Genomic DNA, 24,754 nt, shown 5'->3' with positions numbered 1-24,754 from the left:
TGAAAAGAAACACACTCCTTGAGGGAATTCCCTGGTGGTCCAGTGGTTAGGATTCCATGCTTTTACTGCCAAGCGCCTGGGTTCAATCCCTCATCGAGGAACTAAGATCTCACAGCCACACAAGCTATGTGGCACAGCCAAAAACAAACAAAAACGAAACACACACACATTCACACACACACTCACACTCCTTGAGACAGATGAAAGAGTACAGGAAAAGACAGGCATTGAATTTTTCTCATTTTTCTCGGGCCAGGTTTCTTTTTATTCATAAGAGGAGATACCTTAAATTCATGATTAAAAATCTTTAAAATCCTAGAAATCAGAACCTGATTAATATAGCTGCATAGATTTTTACAATTCCTGTGATGTTGTTACTATCTAAAGACCAACAAAGGATCGTTAACATTGAAATTCAAAAGTTACCTTGACAAGGATCAGCAATAGATGCAGCAATAGATAAAACTATTAGGTGAAGGATGACTGGAGAACAGGCCGGCACTAGAGTGCTAATGTATCATGCCAGACTACTTGCCAACTGCAATGGGGAAAATATACCTCACCTTAACCCCCCATAACCAAGTGATCAAACTCAGCATCACAAATAACAGGACTTGACAATATACATCCCCTGATGGGAAGCAATATAAAGCACACAGCAACACTCAGTAGTTATTCTTGCCCAAAATATTTAATTTGAAACTAATCAATCCTTTAAACCTAGCTTACAGTTAGTGTAGGGGGAATAGAGGAACATGCTAAATGACACGAGGGAAAAAAATCAGACAAATCCAGAATGTGACTCATTTTATAAGGTAACTGGCTGGATCTCTGAAACAAAACAAAACAAACAAAAACCCCCACCATTTTAAAAGGGAGAGGTAATGGGACTTCCCTGGCATTCCAGTGGTTAAGACTCCGCACTTCCACTGCAGGGGGCACGGGTTCGATCCCTGGCCAGAGAAATAAGATCCCACATACCATGTGGCACAGCCAAAAGACAGATAGATAAATAAAAAATAAAAATAAATAAAAGGGGGAGGTGAGGCTGTTCTAGATTCAAAGAGATCAAAGAGACCTAACCAAATGCAGTGAATAAACCTTGATGGGATCCTGGTTTGGTGGGGTTGAGTATAAAAAGCCATAAAAGACCGTGCAGCACAAATGGGGAGATTTAAACATGGATGGATACTAGATTACATTTAAAAATGATCAATAAGAAACTATTAACTATCAATAAAAAGTATTAACTAAGAAAGTTAACAATAATGGTATTTTGTCTATGTAAGAAAATGTCCTTATCTTTGGAGATGCAAGCCGACATATTTAGGGGTAAAGTGTCATAATGTTTACAGCTTAGTTTTCAAATGGTATGGCCAAAAATAATATACGCGTATTTATACACAAAACAAATACGGCAAGACGTCAACAAATGAAACTAGAGAGTTATCATATGGATGTTCAATATTACCAACTTCCTGTGTACTTGAAATTGTTTTATAATAAAAAGTTGGGGCTGGGTTTGGGGGTGGTGGTGGGAGGGAGACTAGAGAGCTCCGATTCTACAGGGAAAAAAAAAAATCAACCTGAAACCAAAGCTGTGGGCACTGCCTAGAACCAAACATGATTTCATTTTAATACAGCATCTATTAAATATAGTTTACCCCTTTGGTAGCAATAAGGTAAACTAGGAATGAAAGTTCCAACTAAAACACTGCTTAAAAGATTGAATCTATAATGTAATCCAATTATTTAAGATAAATCTTTAATAGTTAATTCTTTCAAGAGAGACACACGGGGCTTCCCTGGTGGCACAGTGGTTGAGAGTCCGCCTGCCGATGCAGGGGACACGGGTTCGTGCACCGGTCCGGGATGATCCCACATGCCGCGGAGCGGCTGGGCCCGTGAGCCATGGCCGCTGAGCCTGCGCGTGAGAGGCCCGCGTACCGCAAAAACAGAAAAGAGACACATGGAGAGCATGACTGGATAAGCATTCTACAATGATATTATATTCAACAAGACTCACCATACATTTATACTTTAACCAAACAACAAATCAATCTGTGAACCATCCACTTCTTAACTATATAATTCGACCTTTTCTCTTACAGACATTAACAAAGACATTCAACTACAAATTTTCTTAAACCTGAGAATACACTAAAGGAAATTATAAAGTACTACAATTTGGGGCATCAATAGAATTCTTAAACATTTACAACTATGCATGAAGCTTGAATTACTCAAAGGGACTTATCAACACTTTCTTCTGTAAAGAGAAATGTAAAGGAACTTTAGTTTTTCCCTAACCATAACCAAAGAAACAGTACAGGCCAATGTTAAAATTAGAGTTTCAATTAGTTTATAAACACTCAATAGTTGCTACATACAAAGGAAAGAAAAAAATCACACCATTAAAAGATAACTTTCTACAATATTCTGCACATTAAATTTTGACACTCTACTCAGAAATATTGCACAAATTAACGCACAAATTACTAAGCGTGTTGCCATTGCCACATAATCCAGCAACAAATTTTGCAATAAGGAAATCTCAAGGAAATAACCCAACTGCGAGTTCCCTGTACGCATCAAGAATTACACAAAATTGTAACTTTTCAAGAAACATGGAGTTCTACCAAATCTATTTCTTCTTTTTGATGAGAGGAAATATTTTCTGTTCATTCAGTCCCACTGCAAAAAAAAAAGGTAAAGGTGCATGGAGTCACCTTTTAAAAGTAATTTAAAAAAAAAAAGAGCCAAGAAAATCATCTGTCTAGGCTGCAGCAAAACACATCGAACAGCCTACATTACGGGCAAATGAACTCTACCTATGTATTTAGAATTTACTCCGAAGAAGGAACTTTCCAGCTATTCTCATTTTCCTCACAAATTTATTTTCGCAAGACCCAGAAACCGGTTCTACAAAAAAGACATCATATTCGAATCAAGACTTTCCCAGATTACAAAGCTGCACGACCTTGGGCAAGTTCTTGAATCTGAGCCTCGATTTTTTCAACTGTAAAATGGGGAGGCACGTACCCACCTCACTGGGCTTCGAAGGTGAAGTGAGACAACGCACGACAAATACCGGGAGCGCATTAAGTGGTAAGTGCTAGCTAAACGGTCCGTAAACAGAAAGGGGCCTCGACCCTAACCACTAGTGAACCACGAGGTAACAGTGCAAAGACAAGCACTTTCTCGCTCACTGCATATAACATTTCTGCTTCTGCCACGGACCAGGGACAATCTTCCTTCCCAAAGCCCTGCAGAGTACGCGTCTGACAGCTCCACCGCCCAGCAGTCTAGTTCGCTCAGACCTGGACTTCAGTACAGGATGCAGGGGGCCAGAAGCCCGCCCACCCGGAGCGAGGCAACCACCTAGCGAAACCTCCGCCCCAGGAGCAGCGCACAGGCCGGCGGCGGCCCCCTCCCCACGTCCGGCCCGCACCCCCGCCCCCGCCCCCACCCCCACCCCCACACACATGCGCGCGCCCGAGCACACGTACCGGCCGCTCCGCCGGGACATAGGGAGCCGCAGGCCCACCCCTCCGCCCCCGCGCGGCCTGTCACCGCGCCCCCCGGTCGGGGGAGGCTGCGGGACCCCGGGAGCCGGAGGGGCGCACGAGGAGTCGGGCGCGGGTCGGGGGGCCAGGCCCGTCCCTCCTTCACATGGAGCGCGACCGGGCGCGTGGACCGTGGCGGCCGGCCGGAGCCTCTCGGAGCCCCTCGGTGCTTCTCGCCGCCGCGGCCCGGAGGCCCGCGGGAAGCTGGGTAGGAAAGGAGGAAGCCGCGGCCGGGCGCCGCCGAGGCCGGAGAAGGGGCGGGAGCAGCGACTCCGCGGCTGGGAGCGCCGGGCCTCCCGGTCGTGGTCGCTGCCGCCGCCGCCGCGGGCCGCAGGACCCCCGAACGCCGCACCCAGCGGCCGCACCGCCCTCGTCAGGAGCCGCTGCCGAGGGCAGCCCGGCCGCCACTACACACGGACCCGTGACGTCGGGCGTAGCGCGGCACACGTCACGGCCGGCTCGCTCGTGCGCGCGCAGCCCTCCGCCTGTCGGGAGCGGAACCCGCCGTGGGCGCGCGCCCGCCCGGAGCGCCGCGCGCAGGCCGAGGGGAGCGTGTCCGCGCCTGCGCAGTGGCCGGATGCGTCCACGCACGTCCCGCTGCCCACGCCCGCTCCGCCGTGCGGAGATTCCCGGCCCGGGCCCGGGCCGGGCTGCTGCGCCGCCTTATACTTAGGTAGCTAAACGGTCCATAGCTACCGGTTCCCGGCCGGTGAGCCGCGCGCACGCATCTCGGTCCCCTCGCATCTGCGGGCGTCCTCGGCGCCGAGATTCCAAAGCAAACCTCGAAAAGGGTCTCCCGCGTGGCTTCGGGCAGAGCGGGAGCAGCAGAGCAAGAAGAGGCTGCGACCCACTTCGAGTCCATGGCAAGTCGTTTGCAGGCGAAAAGCCATCCGCCTCTTCGTTTTTGGATCTGGCTTCAGAATTTTTTCCTAAAGGACTTAAGAAAGTCTTGTCGGCTTGTCACCTGACCGTAAACCACCCCCCTGGAGATCAGCCTTCTACGTTTTATAGTTGTTTTCTGTTTAGTTATTACATGTATGTATTCGAGGTCAAGTATTACCTTTTCAGTTTAACAGATGTGGAAATCTCGGCCCAGAGAGATGAGTTGACACCCCACCCCCAGAACTCGTGGCAGGGTCTAAAACCCAATCTCTTTCACCGAATCCATTTTCACTCCCTCTCGCCCCGCGGGATAAAATACAAATTCATCGTGCTAGCGTTGGAGGCCTCTGTGATGTGACTAACGTACACACTACTCTGATCCGGAAAGTATCTGTCCCGCCCCATCTCTTCTTTCCTCAAACACCTCCTTACAACTTCCTGTGCCATTTCTCCTCTCTCTCAGCATCTGCTTGGTTTCTCGGCAAGTTGTGGGTCCACCCGCTTCCTGACTTTTCCAGACCGAGAGTTGGGGGCGGCACCCACCCAGAGGTAAGCAACTGCCCCAACTCAGGGCCCTAGAGGGCAGGGGAGCTGGCATCCGTGGGGCAGGGACTGAGGAGGAGGATGTTATGTAATAAAATATCTGGATCCCCTTCGTGGAATTTTTATTTCAGACCCATTAGCGGTGTTGTCAAAGGAGCAGGAACAGAGATGTTCATTGGCAGGTTTTTGTAACAGTGAAAGCCTGGAAACCTAAATGACTATAAGAGTGAGCTGACAGTGGTTCATCTGCTCTGCGGAGGATTAGGCAGCCAACACAAAGAAGGGCTAATGCTGAAGGACTTCAAAAATACACAGCTAGGGCTTCCCTGGTGGCGCAGTGGTTGAGAGTCCGCCTGCCGATGCAGGGGACACGGGTTCATGCCCCGGTCCGGGAAGATCCCACATGCCGCGGAGCGGCTGGGCCCGTGAGCCATGGCCGCTGAGCCTGTGCGTCCGGAGCCTGTGCTCCGCAACGGGAGAGGCCACAGCAGTGAGAGGCCCGCATACCGAAAAAAAAAAAAAAAAATACACAGCTAAATAGAAAAGCAGATTGCTCCCACTAATTTAAGAAGTGGAGGGATTTTAAGCTTACATACGCATAAAATCAGTCTTTAAGATTGCTTTTGGTTCTAACATGTAAGCCTGGTAGACCACAGAAAAAAAGGATCTCGGTATTGCTTGGGCAGGATTTAAATCTTAAACGTCTGTATTGTTTTCAACAGTTCCTGGCCTGACCACATAGCAGGCGCTCAATAAATACTTGTTTACTAAATAATCTAGAGATGGAGACGGATTTTTCTTCACACCTCTGCTCACTCCTTCCCTCCCTACCCGGGGACTTCATCCACCACTGGTTCCTTAGAAGCACCCCCGCCCCACCGTGTACATTAATAATAGTCTCTTTTTTCTTTTTCTCCAGTCTCTTTTTACATTGATGAGACTCTTGCTTGGACGTTAAATTTCTGGCATTCTGGGTTACTTTAGTATATATGATTACACATTAGTGATCTCAGGCTTTCTTTTCCTGGATGAAACCTTCATCGCACAAATATTTTTTGCTTTTGCCTCCCTGCTCTGTGCCTGGGATTACAATGATAAAGTGGTAGTCCCCATCCTCTCCCAGGAACTCAGAATCTTTTGAGGAGAGCAGACTGGTAAATGAATCATTATAATACCGAGTGACATGCCCCATAGCAGGATGTTTATGAGGTGCCACAGCAGTGGAGAGGAAGATGGCACAAGGGTACCCAAGGAGTGAAAGAAAACTTGCGAGAGGAGGCATGATGTGTTTGTTTTCTGTTGCTGCATGACAAACGACCAGAGGCTTAGTGGCTTCAAACAACACCTGTTTATTAGCTCACAGTTCTGTAGGTCAGAAGTTTGCACAGCATCCTGGCTGGGTTACCTCTGGTCAGCATCACAGGCTGAAAGCAAGATGTCAGCTGGGCTGAGTGCTCATCTGAAGTCCCTGGGAAAGATCTGCTTCCAACCTCGTTGTTGTTGGCAGAATTTGGTTCCTGGTGGTTGTAGGGTCGAGGTCCCCATTTCCTTGCAGGCAGTCAGCCAGAGCTTGCTGTGGGCTCCTAGAGCCCACTGGCATTCCTTGCCGTGTGACCCCCTCCATCCTCAAAGCCAGCAGCAAAGGATTTCTTGCACACCAGATCCCCCTATACATGTTGAATATCTGACTTCCTCTTTTGCTACCAGCCAGAGGAAACTGTCTGCCTTTAAAGAGTTCATATGATTAGATCAGGCCCACCCAGACCCACTGTCCTACAACATAACTTAACCATAGGAGTACAGCTCATTGTATTCACAGTAGCCAGGGTTATGCAGGCCATGTCCACCAATGGGCAGGAATTTTCAGGGACACAGGAGAATCCTGTGCACCACACACGGTGAGCTAAAACTTGGTTCAGGGTAGTTATTTGCTGGGAGAAATAAGGATGGAGGAGTGGGCATTCCCAAGCAGAGGGAATCGAGTATGCACAAGCTTGGAAGTGTAAAAGAACATGCCCTGTCCAGGGAATAGCAAGAGTTGCTGGCCCTGGGGTGTTGGAAGAGAAGCAGGCAGGGGATAAGGCAGAGAAGGAAGAGAGCAAGAGCAAGGGTGTTGGAGCGGGCTAAATGTCTTAAGTAAGGAGGTGAAGGTGTGAACCACAGCAGTGGCTGTGAAAGTGATTTGAAGAATGTCGGTTGAGATGCATTCAGCTGCAAGGAACAAAACACCCGGACCAAAACCAGCTTAAACAGTGAAGTTTATGTTCTCGTATAACGGAAATCCAATAGATGGCTCCAAAGTTGGTTAGGGCTGTGAATTGTAATCTCTGCAGTCAGAAGATGGCTGCCTCAGCTTCCAACATTATGACCTCCCACTCAAGAAAGAGGGGGAAAACGTCTTTCTCTCTTCTCTCTCTCTCTCTCTTCATTTTTTTGTTTTTGCTTTGTTTTGGCCACGCTGTGCAGCTTGCGGGATCTTAGTTCCCTGGCCAGGGATTGAATCCGGGGCCATGGCAGTGAAAGCGCCAAGTCCTAACCACTGGACCGCCAGGGAAGTCCCTCTCTCTCTTTTTAATAAACGTTGAACTTTAGAATAGTTTTAGATTTACGGAAAAATTGAAACGATAGTACAGAGGGTTCCCATATACCCCACACCCAGTGTCCTCTGTTATTCATATTTACATTAAAATGGTACATTTGTCACAATTAGGGAACCAATAGTAATACATTATCATTAACTAAAGTCCATACTTTATTCAGATTTCCTTAGTTCTTTTACTTAATGTCCCTTTTCTGTTTCAGAATCCCATCCGGGACACCACGTTACTCTTAGTCATCATGGCTCCTTAGGCTGCTCTTGGCCGTGACTTCCCTTGTTTTGGATGACCGTGACAGTTCTGCAGAGCACTAGTCAGGTGTTCTGTAGAATATCCCTTCACTGTGCTATGCCTGCTGCTTTTCTGGTGATTAGACCAGGGTTATGGGTTTGGGGGATGCAGAGCACAGAGGTAACGTGCCATTCTCACCACAGCCTGTCAAGGATACATCCTATCCACGTGACTTATGACTGTTGAGCTTGACCTTGATTGCCTGTTAGAGGTCTGGTTCGTCAGGTTCCTACAGTCTTTTTGCCCCCCTTTCTATACTGGACTCTCTGCAGAGGAGGCACCGTGCTCACACCTGAGGAGTGGGGAGATATGCTCCACCCCCTGGACTGCAGAGTATGGACACGAGTTCCATAGAATTCTTCTGCGTGGGAGATGTGTCCCTTCTACCTCAGTTACTTACTTATACAGTCATTTATTTACATTACTATGAACTCACGGGTATTTATGCCTTACTCTGGTTTATAACCCAGTGCCACATGATTTTGTTCAAGTGGCTCCAGGTTTGGGCATTAGGAGATCTTTCCATTGACTCCTGTGACCCTCTGACATACCCCCGTCACTGTGCGGGTTTGGTTTTGTTTTTGTTTTTGTTTTACTTTTTTGAGCACTCCCTTACTTTCTTGCCTTCACAGATGTGCCCGATTCATCTTGACTATTTCCTGCCCTAGTCCTAGATTCAGCCATTTCTCCAAGGAGCCCTGTTTCCTTTTATTGGGGGATGACATTAGAAACAAAGATCTGAGGCTGGGTATGCTTGGGACTCTTTTTTTTTTTTTTTTTTTTGCGGTACGCTGGCCTCTCACTGCTGTGGCCTCTCCCGTGGCGGAGCACAGGCTCCGGACGCGCAGGCTCAGCGGCCATGGCTCACGGGCCCAGCCGCTCCGCGGCATGTGGGATCTTCCCGGACTGGGGCACGAACCCACGTCCCCTGCATCGGCAGGCAGACTCTCAACCACCGCGCCACTAGGGAAGCCCTTGGGACTCTCTTTTAATGAAGGATGATCTCACATCAGCCCCCCTCCCCCCAGAAGACTGCCTCTTTGGTTTTTGCAGCAAGGTCAGCTAATGGTGGCCCCGTATTCATCCTTTTCTTTCCCAAGTCATCAGATTTTAGCTGAGTACATAGGCCCCCCCATAATAAAGAGTTCATTTCCCAGTCTCCCTTGCAGCTAAATGTGGCTGTGTGACTACGTAAGTGCTGGCTAAAGGGAAATCAGTGGAAGTGTCTAGTCCAAGTACTTGCCTTGAGAGACCCTTCCTCAGCAGGCCACTGCTTTTGCCCCTCCGTCTTCATCCTCTCCTCCATTCTGGAAGACCTCCTGGCCATCTTGGAGAGTGAGGACAAGGGGCCACACACAGGAATGGTGGAGCTGGAAGCAGAGCCCCCTTCCCAGTCTGTGCTTTCTCATGAAAGAGGAGTAAATACCTGTCACCAGTAGCAGAACCTACTCCTAATAGCATCTCATTGGCAGGTGCTGGGCCACGTGCCTGTGCCTGCAAAGGACTCGGCTTTGCTATGATGGGTTCAGCCCACGTGAGGCCCACACTGGGGCTGGGCACACTGCCAGGACACATCTGGACAGAAAGCCAGGTTAGGTTACAGGGGAGCCGAGGGTTGGATGGCTGTTGCGTAGCGTCTGACAGTGTCTGCCTGAGAAGCGCGTAGAGAGTCAGGACTCGGGGAGCCAGAGCAGGACCCCTAAGCGTACCTTGTACTGTGTAAATGATCTGTGGCATGTCTATTATTCTTATCATCCTCAGGGCAGTCGCGGTGGGAACTCACTTTGCTGTTTCAAAAAGCAAAACATAGGCCTCCCTGGTGGCGCAGTGGTTGAGAGTCCGCCTGCCGATGCAGGGGACACGGGTTCGTGCCCCGGTCTGGGAGGATCCCATATGCCGCGGAGCGGCTGGGCCCGTGAGCCATGGCCGCTGGGCCTGCGCGTCCGGAGCCTGTGCTCCGCAACGGGGGAGGCCACGACAGTGAGAGGCCCGCGTACCGCAAAAAAAAAAAAAAAAAAAAAAAGCAAAACATTAGTAAGGTAAACCTCCTGATCGAAGTGCATGCACAGTGCTTCCACAACCAAAGAAAAGTCACTTCTGGGATTTCTGCTGCTTGGAACTGCCCGAGAAGTTTTCTGAGTTTGGTCAGAGGCCATATGAAGGATTTCTAACAGGATTATCTTGAATTTTCTGTGATCTTGATCATCTCCAGTTCTTTTGTTTATCTGCTGCTCATACATACATTTCTTTAAAATTATATTTGTTACATATTTTCTGCTACACATAGTAATAGAAAATGTGGAAAACACAAGAGAAAAGACCCTCTAATTCCTTCGGTAGCTGTATTTCCATCCAATCTTTTCTCTTCGCACAGATGCTGAGGGGGTGTTTTTTAGTTTTAGATACATTTTTAGATAGTTTTCAGGTAGTTGTGCATGTAATTTTATATCCTGCTTTTTTCACTTAACACAGCGTTAAGTAGTTTGACTTTATTTTCCTTATACTTGCAAACAGAAATTTGAATCGCTGGTATATATACTGAAAACTTGGCCTTTATTCTAACCTTTTTAATGAAAACTGTTCGTAAAATGGATATATGTGGAGCCAATGACAGCTTCTTGGCTGCTGTGGAACACATTAGAGAGAGATTTCTTTTTGCCCTTAGTGTCTGAGGCAAAGAGAGAGCGACCACAGGAGATCCCAACGCTAACCTAAGTCTGAGAAGTGAACCTCATACTACAGGGAATGACTGTCCCTTTCGCACCCCCTTAGCCCTTGTCCCAGCATGAGCTAATTTTGCTTACAGTGCCAACAGAATATTATGGATTGCTGTTGGGCGAGAACTTCCTATTTTGGAAAAGGACCCGTAGGTATTTAAAACGTATGGTTTATCCGCATTAGTGCATTCTAAGACTTTATAGTAAAAGATGTGCTTTTAAGACATCAAACTGTGAACAATAATAACCAGGTTTTTTAGCAGGTGGCTGTTTGCTTGGGGCCTCCTGGTGCCCCCACCCCCGCCTCCGCTGCACACACCACGGGCCCCTTGCTTCTGACTTCTGTCAGCAAAACGAGCACTGGCTGCTCCTCCTGTTTATTCTCCTCCTGTTCCTCTTTCTCCTTCTCTTTCTGCCTCTTCCCCACTCTCTTTAATTCACCAAGTATTATCACTTAGTTTTCACAAACATCCTGAGTAGCTCAGCAGGATGATTATTCTCATTTGCCTATGAGGAAAAAGTAGCAGAGGAAGGTTGGAGTTAGTGTCACCACGCCCCCTGGGACACCTCATGAAGCAGCCCTGAGCTGGAGTCCCCCTGTCCGGCCCCCCCTCGTGCCTGATGTCTCACGTGGCTCCCTGATGCCAGGTCCCTCCCTGATTCCCTAACGCCTGGGGGTTCCTGCCAGCACCAGGGCTCTCCTCCCCAGGTTCAGTCTCGTCCTTCCTGAAACCATTGGTCCTTCACTCCAAGCCTTCCCAGCCCCCTCTCAGAGCTGCTCTGCAGGACTCAAAGCCCCCGCGGTGCACCATCAAGGGGACTGGCACCAGCAGAGGTGAGTTAAGGGTCAGTCATCTTCATCCTTAGGGCTCATCACACCCCTCCAGCCAGTGTGACGTAGCTGCTTCGGCAGATGGTTTCTACAAGTCAAATCACAAGGGTTGGGGTCCTTTCTTCCACTGGTTCTTCATCAGAGGCCAGCCTAGCTGAGGCTGAGCGGAGCAGGGTTCAGTGTCCCAAGAAACAGCAGTACCACTGAACCTTCAGGCCCTCCAGACCGCTCAGACCAGTCTCGGAGAGCGGGGCTCCCTGTGTCCTCAAACGGTGGCCGCCCTGCCATGGCCAGGCCCGGTAGCTCTGGCCAGCCTGAGCCACACAGAACCCTGGAGTTAGCAGACACCAGTGCCCGCTCTTCTCAGCCCACCTTGCTCAGCATCCTCATCTGAAGACAGAAGAAGGCATCCTGCCCCAGGACTGTGGTGGACACCGCGGGGTAAGGCATGTGGAAGCCACTGGAAACGGACAGCATTTGTCTGCACCTGCTGCCCACAGAAAGCCCAGCACTGCCCCCACCCCACTAGACTAAGAGCCAGCGAGCCCTTCAGAATGGAGGGCTTCCAGCACGACCTGCAGGCACGGTCATTTTCAGGGAGACCAACTCTGAGATTGTGTCCCCACAAGATGAGTCACCACCGCTGTCATTCCTGGAGTCACGCAGATAATCAGGCTCTCATGAGCCAGTTGACGGTCAGCCTTAAGCACAGCACAAGATCTGTGCCAGGAGAAATCTGGGCAGCTTTCTGTCGCCATGGGAGACACAACCTACCACCTGGAGCCCATGAGACAACCCTTCCCCCACTGGGCCTGCCCCCGCTCTCCCTGACCCTCCACCACCGTCCTTGAGAACCAGCCTCTCAGGTCCTCTGCCCTGGAAGTAATTCACGCCAAAGCAAGAAGAGCTGCAAGATGTTATCCCTGGAGGTTTATAAAATTATGAAGCTGTAGAGAGATTGCTGAGCAGACAAGCTGCACTGTGATTGGTCTGGCTTGGATTCCCGCACCCAGTGAACCTGGCTCTTACTACAGATTCTCTTACAGGCCGATGCCTGACTTCACTGCGCCCTCACTTGCAAGTCCAGTCTCTGGTCCATACCTTTCACCTAACCCTGCTGCCTTAAGATCCCGTAGCTTGAGCGGGCCTAGAAGTCAGACATCCCAGTGACGTTGAGTATGTCTAATGCCCTAGTCTTGGTTTCTGTTTGCCATTCTCCACTAAGGGGACCAGGGCTGGTGCAGAAGTGTGAGAGCCTCGACCATCGTACACCAGAGAGTAAGGAAGCGCTCAGAAAACCATGAGGGAGTGTTAAAAGGACTGAGGAGTCAGCTTAAAGGGACTGCTTCTGGCCAAATGTGGGACACGGTGAACATTAAAACAGTGATAGGGCTTCCCTGGGGGCGCAGTGGTTGAAAGCCTGCCTGCCGATGCAGGGGACATGGGTTCGTGCCCCGGTCTGGGAAGATCCCACATGCCGTGGAGCGGCTGGGCCCATGAGCCATGGCCGCTGAGCCTGCGCATCCAGAGCCTGTGCTCCGCAATGGGAGAGGCCACAACAGTGAGAGGCCCGCGTACCGCAAATTAAAAAAAAAATTAAAAAAAAGAAAAAAGAAAAATACCGTGATAGTAATGACTTATATCCCATATCATAAAATAACCCAGGGGGCATACTGACACGTGAAGGAGCCGCAGAAGAATGTCAACCAACAAATGTAAGAGGAATGGTGGAGTTAGGAAATTCACGTTGGATATTCAAACTGGTGGGTGAAAGCTTGATGAGGAACAGGATACTTATTTCAAAGTCTCTCCTCTCGAACTATTAATTACAAAGGGGAAATAGTCACTTTACAGTGGAGAAACCCGGCAAACACCACCTTTACCAAACAAACACCCTGCAGCCCTACCATTTACGCTTCCAGAAGTCACCTGGTGAAGTGCCCTCCAGGAGTGACCTTTGTCCCTGTGCACATGGTGTGCTCAGCAGCTTGTGCTCAGTGTCAGGCTATGAACTTGAATGCAGCTGAATTCAGCCCACGTACATGTCACTACAGTGATTACTGACCAAAGAGGTACTTTCAACTCAAAAAATACCTGTTTTCTATGGATGGCCACTTGGCATACAGGTCAGACTTGACTTTGAATTTCTGCCAAACTGTGGGAGCTCAGGCAAGCTGCTTAAGCTCTCTGAGCTTCACTCCTCCATCTATATCATGGAGATAATAATAATAATACCTATTGAATGAATCAGCAATTCCACTCCTAGGATTTCCTCAAGAGAAATGAAATCATATGTCCACACAAAGGCTTGTACATGTATGTTCATAGCTGCTTTTCTCATGAGAGCTCCAAACCAGAAACAATCCAACTATTCATCAACTGGTTAGCAGAGAAAGGAACTAGCCAGTGCTCATATGAATGAATTTCAAAAGCGTTATGCTAAGTGAAAGAAGCCAGACAGAAGACTTCAGAGCACAGGATTCCATTTATATGAAAGTCTAGAGGTAAAGCTATAGTGGTCAGTGCTTGCCAGGGGCCAAGAGGGGAGGATTGTCTACAGAGGGGTGATGGGAATGTTCTATGTCATGAACATTGTGGTGGCGGTGATTAAAAGCTTGTATACTTTTGTCAAAACTCATCAAATTGTACACATAAAATTGCTGAATTTTGTTGTATGTCAGTTAAGCCTAATAATACTGATTTTAAAATACCTGCATTACAATGTCGCTGTGAGGGTTAATGGAATGATATATATGCAGCCCCAAGTTCAGTGTCTGAGTAGGACAGGGGTCCTAAAATAATAGCTGCTAACTGAGCACGCAGTCTTCGGCCAAGCAGGCAAGTGTGCAGACAACAGGCCGCCCAGGGAGCCACCCTCTCAAGACGTTCGCAGCTAAACTGAGTAACCAGGTGATGCGAGGTGGAGTAAGGAAAGCGTGGGTGCGCAGGTTCGAGGAGCCGCGGAGTCCTGCAGACCCACGCAGGGCGCTGTCACCGCCCTCGGGGCACCAAGAGCAGCAGAAGCCCCTCGTGCCCCTGGGAAATGCGCACGCACTCTCATCGTGGAGCCATCCTGTGTCCTCCGATTCGGCCTCAGGGAGCCCTGCCCGGGCACCACCTCACGCAGCCGAAATGGTGAAAGTCCACGCTGCCTGCCGCCGCCCACGCCTTGGGCCGCCCGTAGCCTCGTCCCATTCATCGCCCGGGCGGAGCCCGCATCCACCACGGGAAGTCCGCATTCACTCCGGTCTGGAAGCTCTTAGCCCGAGGGTCAAAACTTCTGCCCCAGGAAAAGCCGGAGGGAAGGCTGCGGGGCCGGGGCTGGAGGGGAGGGGCAGGGGAAAAACAGCAGTGCCATAGACAGCCTCACTGTTACAGCGAGGGATCCCAGAGTGTTTATGCGTGTTGTGTCTTGTTGCTTGGCAACCAGGTCTGGGCCGCGAGCAGGCCGGGGAGGAGGGGGTCTCCTTGCTGGAGTGGGTTGCTGTGACTCATCCCTGCACACTGTGGCCCCTGGGACTAGGTTGCCAGGTACACGTCGTTTCAGGCTGGGTGCAGCCAGCCAGGGCTCTTCTTGTGGAACCGAGTCTGGAGCAGCACCAGCTCCTGGGAGGAACGTGGGCTACCTAGTCAGACCACCAGTGGTCTCCTGGTTCTGCCGGCTGTATAGCCTTGGGCAAGTCCCTTAACCTCTCTGACCTCAGCCTCCTCATCTGTAAAGGAAGAGTATGAGATCACATTTAGAGTGACTCCTAACTGGGGGCTTACAACAGACTTTAAAAACATTACCTCATTCACACTTACCCCCTCCCCACACTTGACAATGAAGAAACTGTAGTCCAGGGCAAAGTTGACTAACTTACTAAAATCACCTAATTTGTATGTGGAAGAAGCAGGATTCCAATTGGATCTGTGTGGTACAGCACCCTGCCTTTTCACTGTGACACCCCACCTCAAGTGCGCAGATACCTGGCCCCTCCAAGCGGTTCAGGGACTGAGTTCCTGAGCTCAGCCTGAAGCTTCTCTCCAGGGCAGACCCTCAGAGGATGGAGGGCTGGAGAATTCCCTCTGATGTCAGGCCCAGGTCTCAGACTAGCACGGATGGTCCCTGCACTTGGCCGGGAGAGGCTGCATCTGCCTTCGTGCCTCAGCTTGCCTCCTCTAACTGGAAAGCGGGCTTCTCATTGCGGTGGCTTCTCTTGTGGCAGGACCAGGGATCGAACCCGTGTCCCCTGCACTGGCAGGCGGATTCCCAACCACTGTGCCACCAGGGAAGTGCCCCCTTTTCTTTTCTTTCTTTTTTTTTTTTTTTTTTTGCGGTACACGGGCCTCTCACTGTTGTGGCCTCTCCCGTGGCGGAGCACAGGTTCCGGACGCACAGGCTCAGCGGCCATGGCTCACGGGCCCAGCCGCTCCGCGGCATGTGGGATCTTCCCGGACCGGGGCACGAACCCATGTCCCCTGCATTGGCAGGAGGACTCTCAACCACTGCACCACTAGGGAAGCCCCCCTTTTCTATTCTTGAGTCAACTTACCGGGTGTCTTCCAAGTGCTGCACAGTGTCAGATTTTGACCAGTTTCCTTAGAGCTGCAGGAATCTCTTGAGTCAGGGTAAAGGATACAGATCTGGCCATGTCATTCTGTTACCGACCAGGGTTCTTGGCCTCCTTAATAAATAGAAATTGAGGGCCTCCCTGGTGGCGCAGTGGTTGAGAGTCCGCCTGCCGATGCAGGGGATACGGGTTCATGCCCCGGTCTGGGAGGATCCCATATGCCGCGGAGCGGCTGGGCCCGTGAGCCACGGCCGCTGGGCCTGCGCGTCCGGAGCCTGTGCTCCGCAACGGGAGAGGCCACAACAGTGAGAGGCCCGCATACCGCAAAAGGAAAAAAAAAAAAAAAAAAGAAATTGATAACAGGCCAGGCAAGGCTTTATTAGGGCCCCTGCTAGAGCAGAAGGGAGCGAGAACAACCAACAGGTTCTCTTGCTTGCTCCCTCCCCGGGGGGCTGTGGGGTGTGGGGAGTGAACTGGTTCCTTATATGGGGTGAGGGGAGGGGTGTGCCCAGGGGTCTGGCCGGAGGGGCGGCTGAGATGCTCTGCCCAGGGGGCATGCGCAGTACCCTGCTTGTGCTCCCAGCTCTTCAGAAGTGGCAGCTGGGATTTTGGTCTTTTTTTTTTTTTTTTTTTTTTTTTGCGATACGCGGCCTCTCACTGTTGTGGCCTCTCCCGTTGCGGAGCACAGGCTCCGGACGCACAGGCTCAGCGGCCATGGCTCACGGGCCCAGTCGCTCCGTGGCATGTGGAATCTTCCCGGACCGGGGCACGAACCCATGTCCCCTGCATCGGCAGGTGGACTCTCAACCACTGCACCACCAGGGAAACCCGCTTTTGGTCTTTTTGTATCGTATTGTCCATAATTTGCCCCAGCTGCGCATGCACACAGTTATTTTTAGTTTCTTTGTATTTAGTTTCTCATAGATTCTTTGTATCTGTTGCAAACATCACTGAGGAGATGTTTGTCCAGGTGCAAGCACTGCAGCAAAGGGTCCCAGGTCCCAGGTCCCAGCCTGTTTCAATTCCCCTTCACAGAGCACCTCGGTGGCCTCCTTGCCCACAGGATGAAGTTTAAACTCCATTGTGTGACAGGCAGACATGGCTTCCATCCTGGGGCTTCTGCATCTCCAGCCCCTCTTGTCATTCTCATCACGCCCTGCTCTCCAGACCCCAAATCCTCAACCAGTCCCACCTCTCAGGCCTGCAGGTCCCCCACAGACTGTCTCCTCTCTTCCCTTTCCCTCCGCAGGCTCACTAGGACTCAGGCAGGTAGGTCTTAGCTGCCCCATTTTCCAGGGGAGGAAACTGAGGCTTAGAAAGATGACTTTCCAACGGCCACACTCCCATCCTGCCAGGCTGACAGCCCTCACTCCCACCCTGTTCATCTCTGTGACTGCAAGGTCCTCTGTGGCTGCTTCTACGGCTGCCTCCCGATGAGACTGAAAGCACCCCAGTGGCAAAGTACCCCACCTCCATCGTGCATGCCTGCTTCTGCCTAAGACCAGCTGTGCGTGTTTGCTGAGTAAGTGGATGCATGGGTAGGTGAAGGACAAAAGGTTTATTTTATCTTAAAGAGCCTAAAGCCGCCAACATTAGGAATTTGAGGCTATCGAATAAGGGCAGGAAATCTCTGGTTCATGACCCTTAGGCTAATTTCATCCAGCTCTGGACACTTTTTAAAAATCTACTCTTATTATTCAGACCTATTTCTCCCCAATAACTGTAAAAATGTAGCATCGTTTTAAAGGCCATAAGCAAATGTATCCTGAGAAGCCGCAGCAGTTTGGGCCCTCACTCCCCTTCTTAGGGCCTCAGTTTCCCTGTTTGCACAATAAGAAGCTGGCCTAGAGGGGGGTTTTTCAAACTGCAGGTCCTGATCCATTCATTAGTATGCTGTGAAATCAAAGTAGGGGGAAATAACCTGCATGGGGTAGAAAGTGTCACACACAACAAGAGTGACTATTGTGTTGTGAAATTTTAAGTTGAATGTGTGTCTCTATGGTAGGACATCTTGTAAAATATATTTTTTATTTTTTACTGTGGGTGACAATCAGAAGAGTTTGAAAGCCCCTCTCCCTCTGAGCCCTGAGGCTTTCATCATTCGGAACTGGAGTGCAGGTGGACTGCTCCCCCCACCCCCACCCCCACCCCGCACATTTTGTGGTGGGTGAAACCCACTGTAACAATCCATCCACATCCCCTCCGCTGTTCTTCAGTTTGAGAAAAAGGAAACAACATAGACATTGTTAAAGAAAAAAACAGAATAGATCTTTTCTGTTCTGTTTTAAAAAATAATAGATGCTGTGGTTAAAAAAAAAAAAATTCAAGCAGTACTGATGCAAGGGAAAAAAGAAAAATCATCCTCTCCCTTTCAACTCCCAGCCCCAGGTGCACCCCAGAGGCAAGCTCTGCGTGGAGCCCAATGGAGGGGCACTGCCGCTCTGAATCCATCCTTTTATCCGAATGGAGGCCAGGTCCCCACAGGTGCTCCCAGCCGAGGACTGAGGAACCAAGCTGCCCTCCCTCGCTCTGGTTCGCTCTCAGTCTCACGGTCTGTGTGCCCCCTGCCTCTCTTCTTGGCCCTGCACAGTTTGCCCCTCGCCTTCCCAAGCTGCCCCAATGGCAGCTCAGTTCTGCATTTTCATTTAACCAAGTTAAATCTGACTCATGCTTAGATCTTACTTTCTAAATATGTTCTCCAGTGAAACAAACCAGGGCTCCTAGAGAAAGGGTTGATCGCAGCGTTGGAGCAGGGAAAGTACAAGATGAGCCTGCAACATCTTGTGTCAGACAATAAGGAAGTGCTCCAAGCATGATGGGGGCACACGATAGACACAGGGACCAACTCAAAGGAGCTCCCAATAATAGCCAAATGTGGTGCAATCTGAGCAAAAATAAAAAGGTAATAGTAATGGACTATAACCTATAGAATGAAATAAACATCCAAAAGTCCATACAGATATAGAAATAATGGAATAAATACATAAATGGGGAAAAGAGACAGCTCTTTTTTACAGCAGAATTCCAAAGAACAAATGTAGAAAGAACAATGATAATAGGAAAATCATATTTGGTAAAAAAAAAAAAAAAACCCACACAGTAATAACTCTTGCAAACAAGAATCACTGATGGGGGACTTCCCTGGTGTTGCAGTGGTTAAGAATCCGCCTGCCAATGTAGGGGACAAGGGTTCGATCCCTGGTCCGGGAAGATCCCACATGCCTGGAGCAACTAAGCCCGTGCACCACGACTACTGTGCCTGCGCTCTAGAGACCGCGAGCCACAACTACTGAGCCCACGTGTCACAACTACTGAAGCGCATGCGCCTATAGCCCATGCTCCACAACAAGAGAAGCCACCGCAATGAGAAGCCCACGCACCGCAACAGAGTAGCCCCCGCTCGCCGCAATTAGAGAGAGCCTGCGCACAGCAATGGAAACCCAATGCAGCTATAAATAAATAAATTTTAAAAAAAAATCACTGATGGATGCTAAAATTAGAAGGAAAATGTAAGAGGAGAAACAGGACATTTACATAGTCATAAAGCTTCTCCCCACAGGATGTTTATTAATTACAAAGGAAAACAGTAACTTTACAGTGGAGAAATCTCAGGAAGACATCACTTTAACTAAGTGATCAAAGTTACCATGACTAGTACAGGCGTACCTGGGAGATATTTTGGTTTAGGTTGCAGACCGCTGCAACAAAGCGAATATTGCTATAAAGCGAGTCACACTTTCTTTTCCCAGTGCATACAAACGTTATGTTTACACTATACCTTAGTCAATTAAGTGTGCAATAGCATTATGTCTAAAAAAAAACAATGTACATACCTTAATTTAAACATACTTCATTGCTAAAAAACAAAGTGCTATCTTCTGGGCTTTCAGCGAGTGGTAGTGGGAACATGAAAGGTCAATGACCACAGACAACCATAACAAGTACAATAGCAAGGAGAAGTCTGAACTACTGTGAGAACTGCCAGAACGTGACACAGAGACACAAAGTGAGCAAATGCTGTTGGAAAAATGGTGCCACAAGACTTAACTTGATGCTGGGTTGCCACCAACTTTGTTTGTGAAAAATGCAATAAAGTGCAATAAAGCAAAGAGCAATAAAACGAGGTATTCCTGTAATTAGACACATCAACAACACCTGATGTGGTGTCCTGAGACGGGCACAACATTGCTTCCATGGCATCCTTGCGCAAAATGCATAACCTCAATCTATGAATGAAAAAACATCAGACAAACCCAAAGTGAGGAATGTCTTACAAAACAACTGGCCAAAGTGCCACAGTGACAAGGACTGTGGAACTGTCCCAGATGGGAGGAGACCCAGGAGACATAACATGTGGGATTTTCAAAATTAAAAGACTGGGTGCTGGTAGCCAGCATCAAAAGGGTACAGCCTACAGGATGGCAAATAACTCAACTCAGGGCTGCCCCGAAGGCTAATTCTTTGGCTCCATCCCAGGGGCAGAGCTGAGGGTGGTTGGAGTTGTCCATGGGGAGGGGGAGGGAAGGCGGAGTGGGAGGAAGGCCAAGTACGTGAACTTGGTGGTGGGTACAGGACTGTTACATTTGTTCCTGACACCTCTGGGTAGGTTTGAAATGTTTTTAAATTAAAATTTTGAGGTAACGTATATACAACAGAATTCAAACACCACAGTGAAAAGTCTTCTTCCCATCCCCAAGTTCCTCCCCTCCCCCACCCCACCTCCCTTCCCCCCTCCTAGGTTATCACAGTTACAGAGGATTCGATGCACATCAGATAATGACAAACAGGTATGTGTATTGCCCGTAGAGGTTGGGGGCTCTGTCTTCGGTCACAGAAAGTCAAGGAGGGTCATGATGGGTGAGAGCCAGGAAGCTTCTGCCAACAGGTGAGGAAGGTCCTTTCCTGCTGCTGGGTTTTGTACTGAAGACAGAAAAGACAGATAGGTCTGGATATCAACAAACACATTGGTGTTGCACTAATAGGTAGGTCAAGAAATCAACTGAGTGTTTCATGATCATCAATTTTTAAAAATAGGAACGATATTCTAAGAAAAAAGGGGAATACAGTAGATGAAACAAGATGGACAAAACGTTCATTGTGAAGCTGAGGGACCGGTACATGGAAGCTGATTACAATATTCTACTTTTCTGTGTTTGAGACTTTCCACAATAGTTTCTGTAAAACTATATCTCCTAGGCAGCTTTTCTTTCCATTAAAAAAAAAAGTGAGTGAGAGAGAAAGGAATAGACCATGGCAAGGGTGCATCACTGTATTAGGGGTCGTTTTTGTGAAACTCTGTTACCATGTAAACCGTATTTCTTACTGAGGGTTGAGGGCTTGTCGTTTTTTTTGAAGTTTGAAAAAGACTGCCTTAAGCCACAACTGTCAGAAGGCTAGAACCTGGATCACCAAGACAGTCTGCCCCAGGCTGCGAGCCATAGGGCATGTCACGTTCCTGGGATCCACCAGGCAATAAATGAGCAGGCCTGACTTCCCTGAAACTTTATTCGAGGACTAGTCGGTTAATGGGTAACCAGGGACGACAACCACTCAGCTTGGGTGTGTGTGGTCCCATGGGGGACCCTGCCCCACCACAGGGTATAGGGCTGTCCCAGGGCCTAGCAAGTTCAACCACAGAGGAGGCTAAGGGCGCCTGTGCCGAGGGCTCTCCCGCCAGCTGACAAACCCTGGGGTAGCTTAGCTGGGCTGGAACCGTTCCCAGCGTGGGAATCCCCCTCAAGCCGGAGCCACCCACCCCAGCCCAGGACGTGCTCTCTGCAGACCAAGCTGCCTTCTTAACAGCCGGGAGGGGCGCGCCTTCTGTAAAAGATGCGGAGTCTAGGCTCTGGGGGCCCACAGCCCTTCACAACTGCTCCGTTCTGCAGCTGTCGTGCAAAGCAGCCATAGAAAATACATAAACAAATAAGCACTGCTGTTCCAATAAAATTTTTCATGGACGCTGAGGTTTCAATTTTATATAATTTTGTTTCTTACAAAATAAATCATTTTGGGGGACTTAACCATGAAAATATGTAAAAATCAATTTTAGCTCCTGGGCTGAACAGAAACATGAGATGCTGGATTTGGCCCGCAGGCCACAGGTTGCAAACCCTTGCTTTGGAAGTGGCCCTCCTTTCCTCCCTCTCCCCCATCCATCCCTCCCTCCCTCCTCCCCCGCTCTCCGCTCCGGGTCCCCGACTGCAGCCCAGACGCGGCGGCCGGCGGTCAGGGGGCGCTGACTCACAGGCTGACTCAGCTGCAGGCGCGCAGCCAGCACACGCCCGGACTGGGCGGCGGGGCGCCGGGCGGGCTGGCGGCCGGCCGGCCGGCGGCGCTGCCCTCGGAGGTAGGGGCGTGGCGGCGGCCGCTCAGGGGACGGAGCGGCGCGGGCCCGCGCGCACGCCCAGCCGCAGGAGCAGCCTTGCGGGCCCCTGACTTCCGTGAGGCCGGGCAACCCGCGCTGCCGGGCGCGATGGCCTCGCCAGAGCCTGCGCCCCGAAGGACGACGGCCTACGGCGCAGGACAGGCCCGGCAGACGCCGGGCTCACGGGGGCGGTGACCGGGAGGGAGGCCCGGGCTGCGCAGGTCCATTGGGGCCAGTCCCCGGCCGGGAGAGGCTGGGGCGCCAGCCCCGCCCACCTCTTCACACGCCCCCTCTCGGAATTCCAGCCACGCCCCCGCCCCCGTCCTCCACCCCGTCCCGGGCCTTCGCCCCCGCGGTCCAGCCGGGGCTGGCCTCCTCCAGGCAGCTTTCCCACGGGGCCTCCTCGGGGCTAGGTAGGGCCCGCTCCAGGGTTGCCTGGGGAACCTCCCTCCTGGCACCTTCGACGTCGGTCTCAGTTGGCTCTGCATCCCTGGGGTTTAAACAGAGCCCAGGCAGAGGAGGAGGTGGACTTGTATTCAAGTGACCAACTTTAGAGATCCCACCTGAGACACATCCATACCAGATCCCCCAAACCGATGATAATATAATAGGTAAAAAATAGACACTTATTTGTTATACCCAGAGTAATGTGTAAGAAAATTCTACACGTACGTATCTGTATTACTTTAACATAGAAATATGAACAAAGCGTTGATTTGAAATGATATTTATTAGAATTACACATTCTGTATGTGTAATATGAAAAATAGGTGTCTATTTGAAATGATATATTCTGTATTTACTTTTCTGTTACATATTGTTTTAAACAAAACAATAGGATTAGTAACAATTAATAAAGAGTAGGGGGCTTCCCTGGTGGCGCAGTGGTTGAGAATCTGCCTGCTAATGCAGGGGACACGGATTCGAGCCCTGGTCTGGGAGGATCCCATATGCCGCGGAGCAACTAGGCCCGTGAGCCACAACTACTGAGCCTGCGCGTCTGGAGCCTGTGCTCTGCAACAAGAGAGCCCGCGATAGTGAGAGGCCCGCGCACCACGATGAAGAGTGGCCCCCGCTTGCCACAACTAGAGAAAGCCCTCGCACAGAAACGAAGACCAACACAGCAAAAATAAAATAAATATATTAATAAACTCCTACCCCCAACATCTAAAAAAATAAAAAAAATTAAGAATAGGACGAGTTAAGCAAATAATACATATGAGAAAGACATAGGAAAATAGTTTTATAATGTTTCTTTCTTCTGACAGGGCAATTTATTTTAACCCATTATGGGTTACTTAAATTTTGTATTAAGATACATACATCTGAAAGGCTGTGTACTATATGATTGCAACTATATGACATTCTGGAAAAGGCAGAACTATGAGCAGAATGAAAAGATCAGTGGCTTCCAGGGGTTGGGGAGAGGGGGTTAGTGCCAGGGATGAATAGGTGAAGCACAACTTCAAGAGTGAATCCTAATGTAAGCTATGGGTTTTGGCTGATGATGTTATGTCAGTGCAGGTTCATGGTTGTAACAAATGCACCACTGCTGTGGGGACGTTGATACTGGGGGAGGCTGCACATGTGTAGGGACGGGGGTATATGAGAAATCTCTGTACTTTCCCCCTTGATTTTGCTGTGGACCTAAAACTGCTCTACAAAATAAATTTTTAAAAAATACATGTAAGACTTTTAAAAGGGAGAATGTAAATATAATAGGACTAATTAAACAGATATTACCAGTATTTAATTTTAAAAAACAACGACATTTCTGTTCTATGATACAAAGGCTCTTTTTACCTCTTTCTATTTCCTTGCCTGCAGCCTTTAGGAAACGCTTCTTTTGTGTCGTGATCAAACTGAATGTGGTCAAACATAAAATTCTTTGACTTGCAACCCTGCTGTTATTAAGCGCACTTTGCACTGATTCCAGCTGTCAGTCCAATGTGATGGCACCAAGTTAACGATTCTCTCAACAAAATCATTTGAGCTTGGAATACTTATGGTCTTAACTAACAACAACAGGTTTTTAGACTGTAGGGATTAGTTTCCAGATCTCCAAAAATGTCCATCCGCTTCATACCTACAGGCTGGTTTTGGTAGATAAGTTGTTTGTCAGCTCCTTTGCATCTATAAATTCATTATGTAGGATATTCATGTCTAAAATGTCCTTTTTACACATTTTGAAGCACTCTGGATGTCGTAAGTTAAACCTCTCAGGGAAAATGATTTTAAAGCACAGTGATATTTGAACTTAGGAAATTAAAGTTGAATGACAAATAATTTCCAGTTTTAGTAAAGAAATGCTAAAATCCTGTTTAAATTCGTTGTCCTTTTCTGGTGACATTTTGTTTTATTTCCTGCAAGGTGAGTCATTTTTCACTATATGAGTTCTTGTCACTATCT

General features: G+C 49.2%; 1 protein-coding gene across 1 annotated transcript in view; it reads right to left on the bottom strand.

The window, feature by feature from the left end:
* Positions 1-4,002, bottom strand: part of MAP3K2 (mitogen-activated protein kinase kinase kinase 2) — a 92,836-nt gene extending 88,834 nt beyond the window's left edge. Inside the window, exon 1 of the mRNA XM_082630064.1 lies at positions 3,510-4,002. The gene's annotated coding sequence lies outside the window, so the exon portion shown is untranslated. The remainder of the gene's footprint in view (positions 1-3,509) is intronic.
* Positions 4,003-24,754: the final 20,752 nt, after the last annotated feature.

This window comes from Mesoplodon mirus (assembly GCF_964341445.2).
Source record: "Mesoplodon mirus genome assembly, chromosome: 8".
NCBI classification, from domain to species: Eukaryota; Metazoa; Chordata; class Mammalia; order Artiodactyla; family Ziphiidae; genus Mesoplodon; species Mesoplodon mirus.
This window is presented reverse-complemented; position numbering and strand designations above follow the sequence as displayed.